The following is a 12,680-nucleotide window of genomic DNA, read 5'->3' as shown; positions in this document are numbered from 1 at the left end:
AAGAGTGTATCTGGACGCATTACACATCGGACACGGTCCAGAATGAGATACAAACAGCAAATTACCATTGAGGGCATCATGCCTGTTCCACAATGAATTCCACTTCATTATATCATGTAGATAGGACAGGAAATGGCAACAACACGAAGCAACGGACGCATCATGCTTGATGCGTCCGTTCTAGAACTTATTAGACATTAGACAGATAACAATGTTCTAGACATTGTTTGTCTGGCATTCTTTAAGTTCGTTGACACCAGAAGAGCAAGGACTGAGTAGTATACAGTTGTTTAATCATCATTGTCCATTAGGTTCTTCTATTCATGTTGACTATTTATTTACTTTACATGTGATGGACACTTCGAATAAGATAATGCCTTACCGAACATGACAGCTACTGCACCATAACGGATCCATTATGATTGATATTCGGTATCGAGACTGTTGAGAATGTTCACTGCAGTCCAGAACTCTACTTGGTGGTTATCTCAAATAAACTGGCCACTCAGTGGTTGCTACTTGTGGCAAGGCTATGGAGTAGCAATTTTGTATGTTACTGAGGCATTAAGAGGTAACACTTACTAGTATTTTAAAGACATGCTAGTTGCTGCCGTCTATTCCGGTTAGAGAATGGTGCCAGCTTCTGTCTAGTGATTCAGCCTATGCGGTCTCAAATCCCACCTCGGGCATCGAGGTAAAGAAGTAGATGAGTTTCATCACCCGGTGTGATACCACACCTTGAATACTGGAGGCTTGAAGTGACTTGAAAACTATATATGTGTGTGTGTGTGATAGATAGATAGATAGATAGATAGATAGATAGAGAGAGAGAGAGAGAGAGAGAGAGAGAGAGAGAGAGAGAGAGAGAGAGAGAGAGAGAGAGAGAGAGATCATGTGTATATGTGTGTGAATCTAGATTGCCACAATCTTGCTAGTCTTCTCATGTCCAACTAAACTCTCTTTGTTCCTTCTCTATCTTTCTAAAAAAAAAGTGTTGTTCAATCCACTTATGAGTAAGGGACGCAACCTTCATTGTTGTCTTTGTGCAAATAACGAATGTTACAACACTTTGTTACAAAAAATGAAAAAAAAAAAAAAAAAATGTGAGGTCGGAAGTTTAGGCGCGCTGGTTCACTTGTTAAATGTGCCATAAGCATCAACCAGAATATTTATTAGCAGAAAATATTAAGTATCAAATTAAAATAGACTTCCCTATTACAAAGAAGGATATTATGGATCTTTTCAAGATAAGTCGGATGTTGAAGGTTATGTTGTCATAAGCTCTTTTGTAAATTTCGAAGCTTTCTAAATATATTTCTAAATTTGTCTATAAAATACATATGGATCTATAATATGCTTTATTCAAATATAAATTAAAAGTATTTTGTCTTTATATTTTAGTAAAAGAGACTTTCTTTCATAAAACAGCAAATATTAGCATATGAAGAGGCTGAATATTACACATTTTGTAATCGAAAAATCGGTTGCTAAGTTGGTTGCACAAAAAAAAAAAAGCAGTAAATGTCACAAAAAAAAAAAAAAAAAGCAATTAGTTTCACTTTGACAGACCGTACATATCACACTACATCTTTAGCAGGCCACTCCGTAGCAACTACGAAATCACACTCACGAGGTGTTGAATGGTATTAGAATAAGCAATGAGTGTTGCATAGATGTTAGTTTACTTTGATGATAGTATTTGCACAAAGTGCATCTGGAAACAAATAGAATCTTTGAATATACTTTTCCAGCTTAGTCTACGAGAAATTATCCTATCAAGAGCGGGATCCAAAATGAAAAAAAAAAAAAAATCAGTAAAACTATATGTAAATAGTACACAACAGATGCTTAATAAGAACCTCCTTTTAAGTATTTTTCAGTCTGATTCTCTGCAGCTATCATATTTTCTGAACGTCCTACATTATGCTAGATAATAAAGAATATAGTTGGGAAATGACAGTTTTTCTTTATTCCATTTTTTGTTAGGAATCAGCTACGTCTTTAAATATTAGCATCAGCGAAGACACACGCAATTACACGCTGATCAAATAATCATACTAATGAACTTCAATATCGCACTTACACTGATACCTCTGAGAAGCTTAGCTCACTCGATGCTGCAATGAACAGTGTGGTTACCAAGGCAACATCTCCCATTGGATATGAAGTCGGCTAGAGAAAACACAAATCACTTCACATACCATCCCACCATTCGGTTATTATTAGTATGATTACTTTTTTGTTGTTTACAAATTATTTTAGGACAATATTATTAATCTCAAGGCTAACGCTTCCCAGAGTGGAGAGCAGAGAGATATATTTTTTATATACCATCGACTTCTACATCTTAATACATGTGTTGCTTATTACGATGACAAATTCTGTATAAAGCCAACATCCTCCTACTTAAACAAACCGGATTAGGAAATAAAAGAGAGATGAAATGATCATTTACAGTATGGAGACTGCGATTAGTTTTAACTAAAAATGAACGGAAGTACAAAACAAAGAGTTTTGATTAGTTCCATTCGAAGACTATTGCTTGCTCGCAGTAGTTAAGAACAAACATATTCTTTGATAGTTGAAATGCCCAGATCAGATCATGACAATTTATAATAAACTGAAAACGAGCACAGACACTTAAGTTTTATGTTCGGTTTCAATTTAGTAAGAAAGTCATTTTATTTCGATGTTTAACCGAGGTGCTCTTTCTTATTCACTCTCTCCAACACACACACACACACACACACACACACACACACACACACACACACACACACACACACACACACATCGACTCGCAAATGTCTTCCCCATCCAGTCTGTCTTTCCAGGAACTGCGACCCTTGCTCCACCTATCCACCCGAGCATCGTCACAAAAGCTCCCACCATCTTGTCTGCACTGTCGACTGATGTGAGATCCCGCCACCAAGGAGGTGCGGGATAGCCGAAGCCACGCCGTCTGCCGTGACCCGATTGGTTAGCTGTCAAAAGCAGACGCTAGTCAACTGTGACGCTGGCAACGATAAATTACGGACGCTGACACCGGCGCGTTTTGCGAGAACACAGACGTTGCCTTACATGGTGACGGCCAAATAAGACAGCCAGGTAGGTGGGGCTGTAGGGTGTCTGAAAATATTAGCAGTTTATGATGGTTCTTTATTATGGTATTTGCCTACACCGCGTCTCACTGGCTTTAGCCCCCTGGTGAGCAGAAAAGGAACAGGCTATAAGAGAGCCATTTTAGGAAGACAATAAAGTGAGAAGCGTTGTAGAGGTTGAGGCACGACTAGGGCCATTAGACTAGGTTATTTCAAACGGTGTGCATTAAGGAAGGAAGAAGGTAAAATGTGTGTGTGGTGGGGGGGAAGAAGGGGCTATTGTGAAAAGCACATAACCCACCTTTCTTGTTTTTTTCTTTAAACTAGCATTTCTGTTGATTTGGCAAAACTTCGTGCGACCTCAACTGACATTTAATGCCATACATTCCTTCAAAGGAGGTTTTGTAAATCGGGTTACATGCATTAACGACCTTTTGCTACAGCGGTTCTTGTACCGAATTACCCTGCATTGCCAAATTAAAACTAGTATGCAGTGTTGAACTAATTGTTAAACGCTTTTAAAAGGATAGGATATGGACCACTAATTTACACAATAGAGGCTTGTTTTTAACGTCTATAAAACACTTTTCGCGTTAGTTTTTTCACGTGTTGTTACACAGAATAAAATATTAATATTGTTTGATATACAATTTGCTTTGTATGGAGTGATGCGTAAAGAAGTCTACAGCGAGATAAAGTCGAATATATCTAAAAAAAAAAAAAAAAAATAGACCTATTCACAGTTGAATATGTGTCCTTTAATTGGAAATGAAATGGGTTCGATTCCCGTAGCTCAAGTGAAGTAAAATTTCTCCAACAAAATAAAATGGGCTTTTTCAATTGAAAGCTGGTTAGGCCATTTCATATGGAGGTCATAAGTTTTCCTTTTTTTTTTTTTTTTTCTGGTTACCGATTAGATAACATATAACAGAATTCACTCGAGAAAATCGAGATGTACAACTAATCTGCAAGGGGGCGCTTAAATCTAATGTGCTGCTTTAAGCTGGTCTAAAGGATAGGGGGACCTAGATCAAATGGATTTGTTTATGGTAGGTCTGGATTTAGAGGAAGAGAATACATCGGTAACCTGATCTAAAGACTTAAATCATAAGTAACCTGGATTTAGGGCAGTAAAATGTCAGATTCTTCAATAGGAAGATGTCTGGCAATGGAACCCGATCCTCAGATCAGGTTCCACTGTTCACAATACGCATATTGTGAACAGTGTCTTCCGTATAACACTAAACCAACTCATCCAGTTTAAATAAAATGAATTTCAAACAATAATTTAAAAATGAACTTTATATTTTATCTGATATAGCATATTAACTTTCGTTTTGTTTTTCCTTTTATCGTTTATTGACTTCCAAAAATAGTCATTTGGGTATGTACTAAAGGAAGATGGGGAAGATGGTTAATTTCAGCAGATTAATAATAAAATTAATCATGAATCATTTGTAATAATATTTTGGTTTGATTTTAATTACCGGAGAAACGACTGAGGCTATGAGACCCGTGCATTATTATGTTTTTTAACTGCGTGTGTTCGTTGGCTGGTTTGCCGGTTTCACAGGTTTTTCCCCCCTTGAATTTCAAGGAGGAAAAAACCAAATATCACCGTACGAGAACGGGCTAACTCGTCTTTAAATGAAAAGAGCACTTATAAATGTTTCCGTCATTGACGGGATTTAAATCTAGTTTTTTCTAAATGAAGAGCAAATGGTTGCATCAGTACGTCTGCACTACGAAGCGCTTTCGTAACAATAATATAAGATAATTATATAAGACAGTTGCTTGAGTTACAATAGTAACCGTAGAACCATGTATTTAAATCTTTCATTAATTTCCATTAATAAAAAAATCTTAATTGTCATAGTCTAATTGCTAGTTGAAAGTTGCTTTTGCTAACTGATTACCAAGATTACTCACGCGGATCGCAATCCCCGACGATTATGATACGGACGCATTGATATGGATCCCCGGTTTTGTCCGATGCCCGTTAACTTGTTTGGGTTAATTATTATTTTTTATATTATTTAGCCTGGAGATTCTTTTGATTCATGTAGGCGCTTGGTAGAAGTAGGGTACGTTTTACAGTCATAATTACCCAATGTATTTTTTCTAGTTACGCTGTTCTTTATAAAATAATTAACCTAATAGTTGTTTGGAAATACTCCGCACTTCCTATACAATTAGTTTGAGTTCGTTTTAATTCCCCCCCCCCTTTCTGATTAATCTCACATATGAGAGGTTTCAAAATTATTGCACCTAAGTGCCGTGTGTGGGCAAATGGTTGACAAGAAAGAAGAAACCTTGGAATCTTGTTTCTTAAACAGGTGAAGGTTATATTCTCTAGAGAAAACACTGTTAAGAAGATTGTTTTGAAGAACAGGAGTAGAACAGAAGTAAAGAGGATGACGAGACTTCCGTTTTCTCAGTTTCAAGATGAATTGTGCAATTGCCTAATGGTTTTGCAAGTTTCGTGGAAAGTGATGGTGGCTAATTCGGTGAAGCGAATCTATGAAACAAAAACTTCATTGGCGTGAGTTTGTGTGGGAGAGGGATCACCAGTTAGTAGGACTACCTTCTTCGAATTAGCACCAAGCATTTTAGGAAGGTTTTTTTTTCGGAACCATGAGAAACATTTATAGGGATGGGTGAATTTGGAATGTGTTTGGAGCTTAAGTGATTGCGCAAGTGACAAGCAGTCTTGGATTGAAAAGGACACCAAGCGTTTTGGTGGCTGAGAAGGATTTAGATGTGATTTATGCCAAGAAAGGCCAGAAATGTATTTAGTCCAAGAAGAGTTCTGATCTTGTCGGGAAATCTCAGTATTACGAAAGATAAAGGAAATGCTGAAGATCAATATTTGATAGCGGCTGAAGTTCAAAAGGTTGTCCTCGCTTTACGGGAGAAAGGCAAGGACATCAGTGGTAATGGAAGGTCTTGAAGCTCGAAAGGTTTGACAATAATAACTCTCAAATAAAGAAGAGAAATGGATCATAAGGGTACACAGACCTTAGAATACTCTAGTATTAGTGTGGAAATTCGAAGTAGAAACAATCACGGATCTCAGTAACGAACCAAAGAAAAAATTGGCGATCATTACAAAGAATGAAAGGTGGCATAAGCATAGGATGGCATACAGTTATTCGTTTTTCATTATGTATTTTTCTGTTTTCTTATATAATTAACCTAATCTTTGTCTTTGAAATATTGTAACATTAAATACATCGAATCGTTTTTCGTACAAAAGTTGTAAGCAAACATTCATAGGTTGATGAGTTTATGAGATTACGTATTTATCGCCAGCTGTAAAAAGCCTAACTTATAATTACCAAAACGAATATTCAGTAAACTCAATAAACGTTTTTAGAAAATAGTAATTTTTATAGTATTCTACCAGTCACTAACATATTTATTTATATTTGCAATCAAAGAAATTATGCCAGAACGTATATAATTATAATAGAATTATAAAAGAATAAAATATAATATGGTGTATACGCAACCATATTATTAAATGCATACCCACGCATATTTAACAAAAGACACTAATGAATTCATCGGAAGGAATAAATTAAGGGCGTTTTGTCGTGAGTTTGTGAACACGTAACTCTCCTTCGAAGACGCAAAGAAGCTGTAACTTCTACAACGAAATATTCCCTCTCCATTTTATAAAACAAAATCGTCAAGCAGTTTGAAATTAAAGACATTTTAACTCGTTAAACTATCATCTATGAAAGGATTGCTATACGTTATTCTTATCGATAAATATTAAAACACAAACCGTTCGTATTTTTCGTGAAAAAAAGGAAAAGAAAAAAAAAAACGGAAAGGAACTGCAGCTCATATGGTTTGCACGCTACTCCAACAAACAAGAGAACAAACAAGGCATCACACTCTGTCAGCTGGTACCATGGCAACGGTCAACAAACGTTTTTCCTCCTACACTGTGCCCGGCCTAGCAAGATATACCGGCGTAATTGATTTTACAGATATTCAACATCGATTGTTAGAGGATGAACAACCCTCTCGTGCAGCAGCAGTAGTTTCTAGAGGGTGAATGGGAGTTTATGGCTTCAAAAGCCCATTTGATGGCTTAAAGATGTCTGTAGAAATTGACGGAGCTAAGTGTAGGATAGTGAGAATAAGTGCACACTTTTAAGATATGCCGTTTTACACGACATGAACATGCAGCGATGTTGTAGACTACTTGCTTTTTTTATTGATGTTTACAGACCTTGTTTTGTTGATGTTTATGTCCTCATTAATTTAGTCTATTTTTCTACAACCCTGTTTACACTTCATGTTTATTTTGTTCTCTTGATCTTAATTCTCTCTTTTTTCCTCTGGTTTTATGTACTTATGTAAGGAGTTTAACCATTAATGATTGTTTTTTTATAAGTTTGCTAAGGATTAGGTTTAATTAATTTATTACAGAATGTCTTTGTTATCATCGTATTCACTTTTCGTTCAACGCGTATGAAGTTAAAAACATAAAGAGAGATAAGCAGAGTAAATTTTATTGAATATTTGATTCAATAACATTGCAAAACATGTTGTTTCTTGACTGTCTGATAACATGTTTACAATTTTGATTTTACTTTTTTTTTTCTTTTGTTGCAATGAAATGTAACTATTTCATTGCAACGATATGAGTTAATTCAGAACTGTTTTAGTTCCGAATATTTTGTTACAACAATACAAATATTTTGTTGGCCACTGATTACTGTGTTCAGGTTGATAGAAAATATTCTTAAAAACACTGTTCATCTTTAACTTAAATAGCTCGCGTTTAAAACAGTTCTTTTGTTTAGTTACGAAGATGTTTCTTTTGAATGGTAATATCGAGAAAATAGTTCAAAACAATAAACAAAACATACAGCAAACAACAAAAACAAAGATGTAGATTTTTGGAGATGTAGTTTTCTTGTACAGCTAAAAAAAAGCAAGTTGAAAACATATTTACGTTTTTGTCAATGTTTACAGATCCAATTTTTTTACTGCGTGTTTCATTTAGTTACGAAGATAACAAAGCAAAACATGCTACAAAAAATAAACAGCAAAAACACGGCTACAAAAAACAAACAAAAACAAGATGCTACAAAAACAAGCAGAAGCCAAGAAAAACAACAAAAAAAAACATGCTACAAAAAAGATGTATATTTCTGTTGTAAATGTACATTTCTTGTAATTGTATATGTATTCTGTTTAAAATATTTTTCCATTTGGTATATATGTATATATTTGAAAAATAAAACGTATGTTATTTTTAATTATGAATATGTATATTTTCATTAGAATTTTTATTAATGTCTTAATAAAATTGAACGAATTTTTTTTTATAAAATTTTCATTCTGTCTTGCAATTTTTATTTATTTATTTGCTTTTGTTTGTTTGTTTAAAATATAGACACATTTTTCGTTTGTTTGCGATGCATTTTTTGCTTTAAAATATTCTTCTTAACAATATTTTAAAAAAATATTGTTAAGAAAAAAATATTTTTTTTTCTTTATTGAAAAAAAAATAATTTGCAACAAAATTATAGCGAAAGTTAAATTAATTCCAGGGAATGTCATCACCTTATAGATCAAATTTGGTCGCGCCTGTTCATGCAATATAAGTGCCAATCGTCAAAGAGCAAAGCCTATGTAACAGAATTAGGACATACAAAGCCAATAGATTCCTCCCCATTATTCCAGGCTGGGGAACACGCCATTAACATTACATCATATTGACTCAACGCTTTCCACTGTAGATTTTTATTACCTATTAAAACGCCCCGTTTCCCATGCTCAACCCCCATGGCTACTGTTGCCGCGGTGGGCTCACCGATGACGGCAACCGCACGTCCGCGTTCGTCAAACGTGACCCTACTACGGAACTGCGGCTGGGTGTCAGCTAAGTCCGGCAAATTAGGAGCCACATAAAGGAGGCATGTTTAGAGTGACAAACGAAGGTAGGGGGTGTAAAATTTTAATTAAATCGCTCTGTCCAAGTGCTACCTCTCCTCCCTATATATTAACCTTGCTATGGTTGCAGCATATATAATCATTATCTTACCCATTGACGAGCTTTTGTGACAATTAACTATCCGATTCTAAGAAACTGTCTGGGTCATTTCTTTAGAAGGGTTCATAAACAATACCGAGAAAAAGAATGAGAAGATTGACAGCAAGAGGATGGGAGGTGGAGACATCTACAATCAGCTAAGCATCGTTTGTCCTTCACTATGCTTTAAGATGTTAAAGACAAGTGAGTCAAACTAGCCTGGTTAATTGAGTTCAACGACCTTACAGATTTTATTCCTGATAATAACTACTTATTGGCAAGTTAGATAGGATAACAAAAGGTGTTTTTAAAATCTATAGTCGTTTTCTTTAATTAATGTAAGTCTTGTTCATTTCACAGGTCTATCCGTAACTATATAACTTATCCAATTAACCTCTATAGTTAAAAAAAAAATAAAATAACAATGCAGCTTAACAAAAGTTTGACAGTTTGCTTTTCTCAAACGACCTTTCTAAACAAGCACGCTTAAGGTAATGTTCATTTAATCTAAGCATTTGCTATGTTATACTTACACTGTATTTCCTCCTGTAATTACGCTCATTTCCTTTATTTTCTTCATAAATAACATTTTTCATGTGATCTCACCGGGTGTCTCTGTGTTAACAGTATGGCGCCTTAAAACATCATTTCATCCCTTGGCGTTAGCCTCATTGTTGGCTACCCGCTTCGCTTTGGTTCCTGTCAGTGACTGAAATTAACACATTCTGAATTCATTGTTGCCACCAGCCACGTGGTGTGACGTCCATGCCAACTTCTTTCATTTACTATGGAAACAGAGCAAAACGACATCTATTGGCGAAAGACATGAAGGTTCATTTATTTATTTATTAACAAATTAGCATAAACAGCTATCGGGCAATTATCTAAGCAATCAGACAAGCGACAAAAATGTGACACGTGCTGTGAAGTGTATATACAAGAAAGACAGCTCCGAAAATATATTCGGTTTGGACAAAAGTTCAGTTTTTAAATTTAACTCTGCTAATGGGGGAAACCAGAGAGACGATTTTCGCAAAAGCGAAGCTGATCATTTTGGACTACAAAAGGAACACAACACCATCTATTTCTACATTTTTTTTAAACTTTCTCTTTCATTTTCGCTATTTCGCTTTTCCAATTTTTTGTGCTGCATGGACTCTCAGTTCACCAGTTTTCTTCATTTTTAGTTCTCATCTGCAATTTTTTCAAATATCTTCGTGGACTCCACTGTCTGTATCAAATTCTGAGGGATACCATCGTTCACTATTACTTTATCTGCATTCTCCTTTGCTATCTATCTTTCTCTGTTCTCTCTTACTTACAATCTCTCTCTCTCTCTCTCTTATCTTTCTCTCTGTATTTTCTAATACAGAGTATTACTCTCTATTTCAATTAATGTTTCTTCCCTCTCTCTCTCTCTCGTTATTATCTGTCTATCTTTCATTATAGTTATGTGTGGACATATAGATCAGGTTACTCTCTTTCTATTTCACTCTTTCATTCTCCGCTGTCTGTTACTATTTCACCATTTCTCCTCTTCTTCCTCTCTCTTCTTCTTCTTCTTCTGTTATTATAATTTTTCTCTCACTCTTTCTATGTTTTCGGTTATTATCATTTCTCTCTCTCTCTCTCTCACTTATTGTATCTTTCTTTTACTATCTCTCACACTCAATAAGATAGTTCAGTAATCTATCTATCCATCTCTTCTATCTATCTATCATGTTTTCCACGGAAAGACTCCGACGGAAGAACGATGCCAGAGCGACACTCCATCCAGAGACCGTCGGCGGATCACGCACGGGAGACGACGTCGTATCCGCCATCCAGAACTGTGATCTGTAGGAGGAGACACGGCAGATCATCTTCGCTCCAGTGGGCAGCGTTCCATGTGGGTGCCTTCAGCCTGCTCCCTGTAGCCATACACACTCCCGCATGACGGATGAGCGACCGAGGAGGAGGATGCGAGAGAAGGGGAGGAAGAAGTTTACAGGGAGGGGAAGCGAGAGAGGGGAGAACAGTGCCTCTGTCCCGTGCTAGGGTTCCGTATACACGCTTGACCCGTTGCACGCCTGGCGCCGCACTGTGCCGCGACAGAGGGGCGCTTCTAGCTGCCTTAGTCCGCTTGTCCACTGACCCCCGTGACAGAGGACGTGGCGGCGGAAGCGATGAGTAAAAATTTTTTCTTTTTTTTTTTATTTTGTTTCTGATTTCTTTTGAGTTGGGATTTTTTTTTCCTTCTAAGTTTTTCTTCCCACTTAAAATGCATGTGAAGCCTAATGACTTCCACTAATGCTGGACTTTTTTTTTATATTAATTTTCACGTAATTTACTTGCTATTTAGTTCCTTCCTCTGTTTTTTTTGTCTCTTCTTTGATTTCTTATACTTTTGCCCTCCCTCTCTTTCATCTGTTTTTCATGTGTCACAGATCCAACTTTAAGATAATTGATGCAGCGGGTTGTCTTGCAAAGATTCAGCTCATTACACTTTTTTTTTATATATCCATCGCATTCTTCATTGCTTTATTAAAAGCATTTGCACCGTTTCGAGGTATTATTTTTGAACAAAATCTGTACCAATTCATTCACAAGATTCTGTTGTTATCGAATTACTTTAACTCCAATCTTTCTCAATAAGGAATTGATTCAGGTTTTAAACTTTCGTCAATTGATCGATTCCACTTATCATATAAGACCAGTGCAATAGCACTATTAGGAGATGCTATTAAGCAGTGGCTAATGCACAGTATTTTTAGCATATTACTTCAAGCAGACACAATTTTTATGGTACGGTTGATAGGAAGCATGCCTCTCGTCGTAACGTACCATAGCACTTTACTTTTTTTTTTTTTTACTGAAGGAGAGTTAACTAGCTTTAGAAGATTACATTGCTTCTGCTTTGAAAACTCGTCAACAACATCAAAATTTAAACCATAATGCCTAACAACTTCTACGTTAACAGAATTATAACCCCCGTGATTGACGTTACAAATACACACGAATATAGAAACGACACATTCATTACAATTATGGATTCATTTAAATATTCATTTATTAAAATCCAGTATGTTACAAAAGATATACAAAAACATTCATACCAAAGAAGCGATTTGAGGCAAATATATGAGAGAGGGGAAAGCACTGATGAGACACTAATTCTAAACAGACAGTGAAGAATTATTATTTAGTATCCTACTCCTAGATTTTGTTCACTTGGATATGGGAAAAAAAAAGTTTCGCATAAACATTATTGAAGACTGAGATAGAAATTACAAGTAAAATTTGTGGGCTTGCCCGTTTCCTGGTCAACTTTTGTGTGCCAGTGTTAAAACATACAGTTCATGGCTATAGGCGCTTGAATTTGTCATTGTGTTTGACTTTAATTGTTTTAGTGGGCCGTGTCCAGGACAACTCTGGACGAACACGGAACATAATATAGGCTGACTCTTACCAGAATAGCTAGGTCCAGAAAGCTAGACAGCATCAAGAGACCCCTGGAAGCATTGGACGAGATAGGTTGGCCTACG

The sequence above is a fragment of the Typopeltis vanoorti genome, chromosome 21 (genome assembly GCF_054136105.1).
Source record: "Typopeltis vanoorti isolate ZY-2024b chromosome 21, IOZ_Tvanoo_1.0, whole genome shotgun sequence".
NCBI classification, from domain to species: domain Eukaryota; kingdom Metazoa; phylum Arthropoda; class Arachnida; order Uropygi; family Thelyphonidae; genus Typopeltis; species Typopeltis vanoorti.
This window is presented reverse-complemented; position numbering follows the sequence as displayed.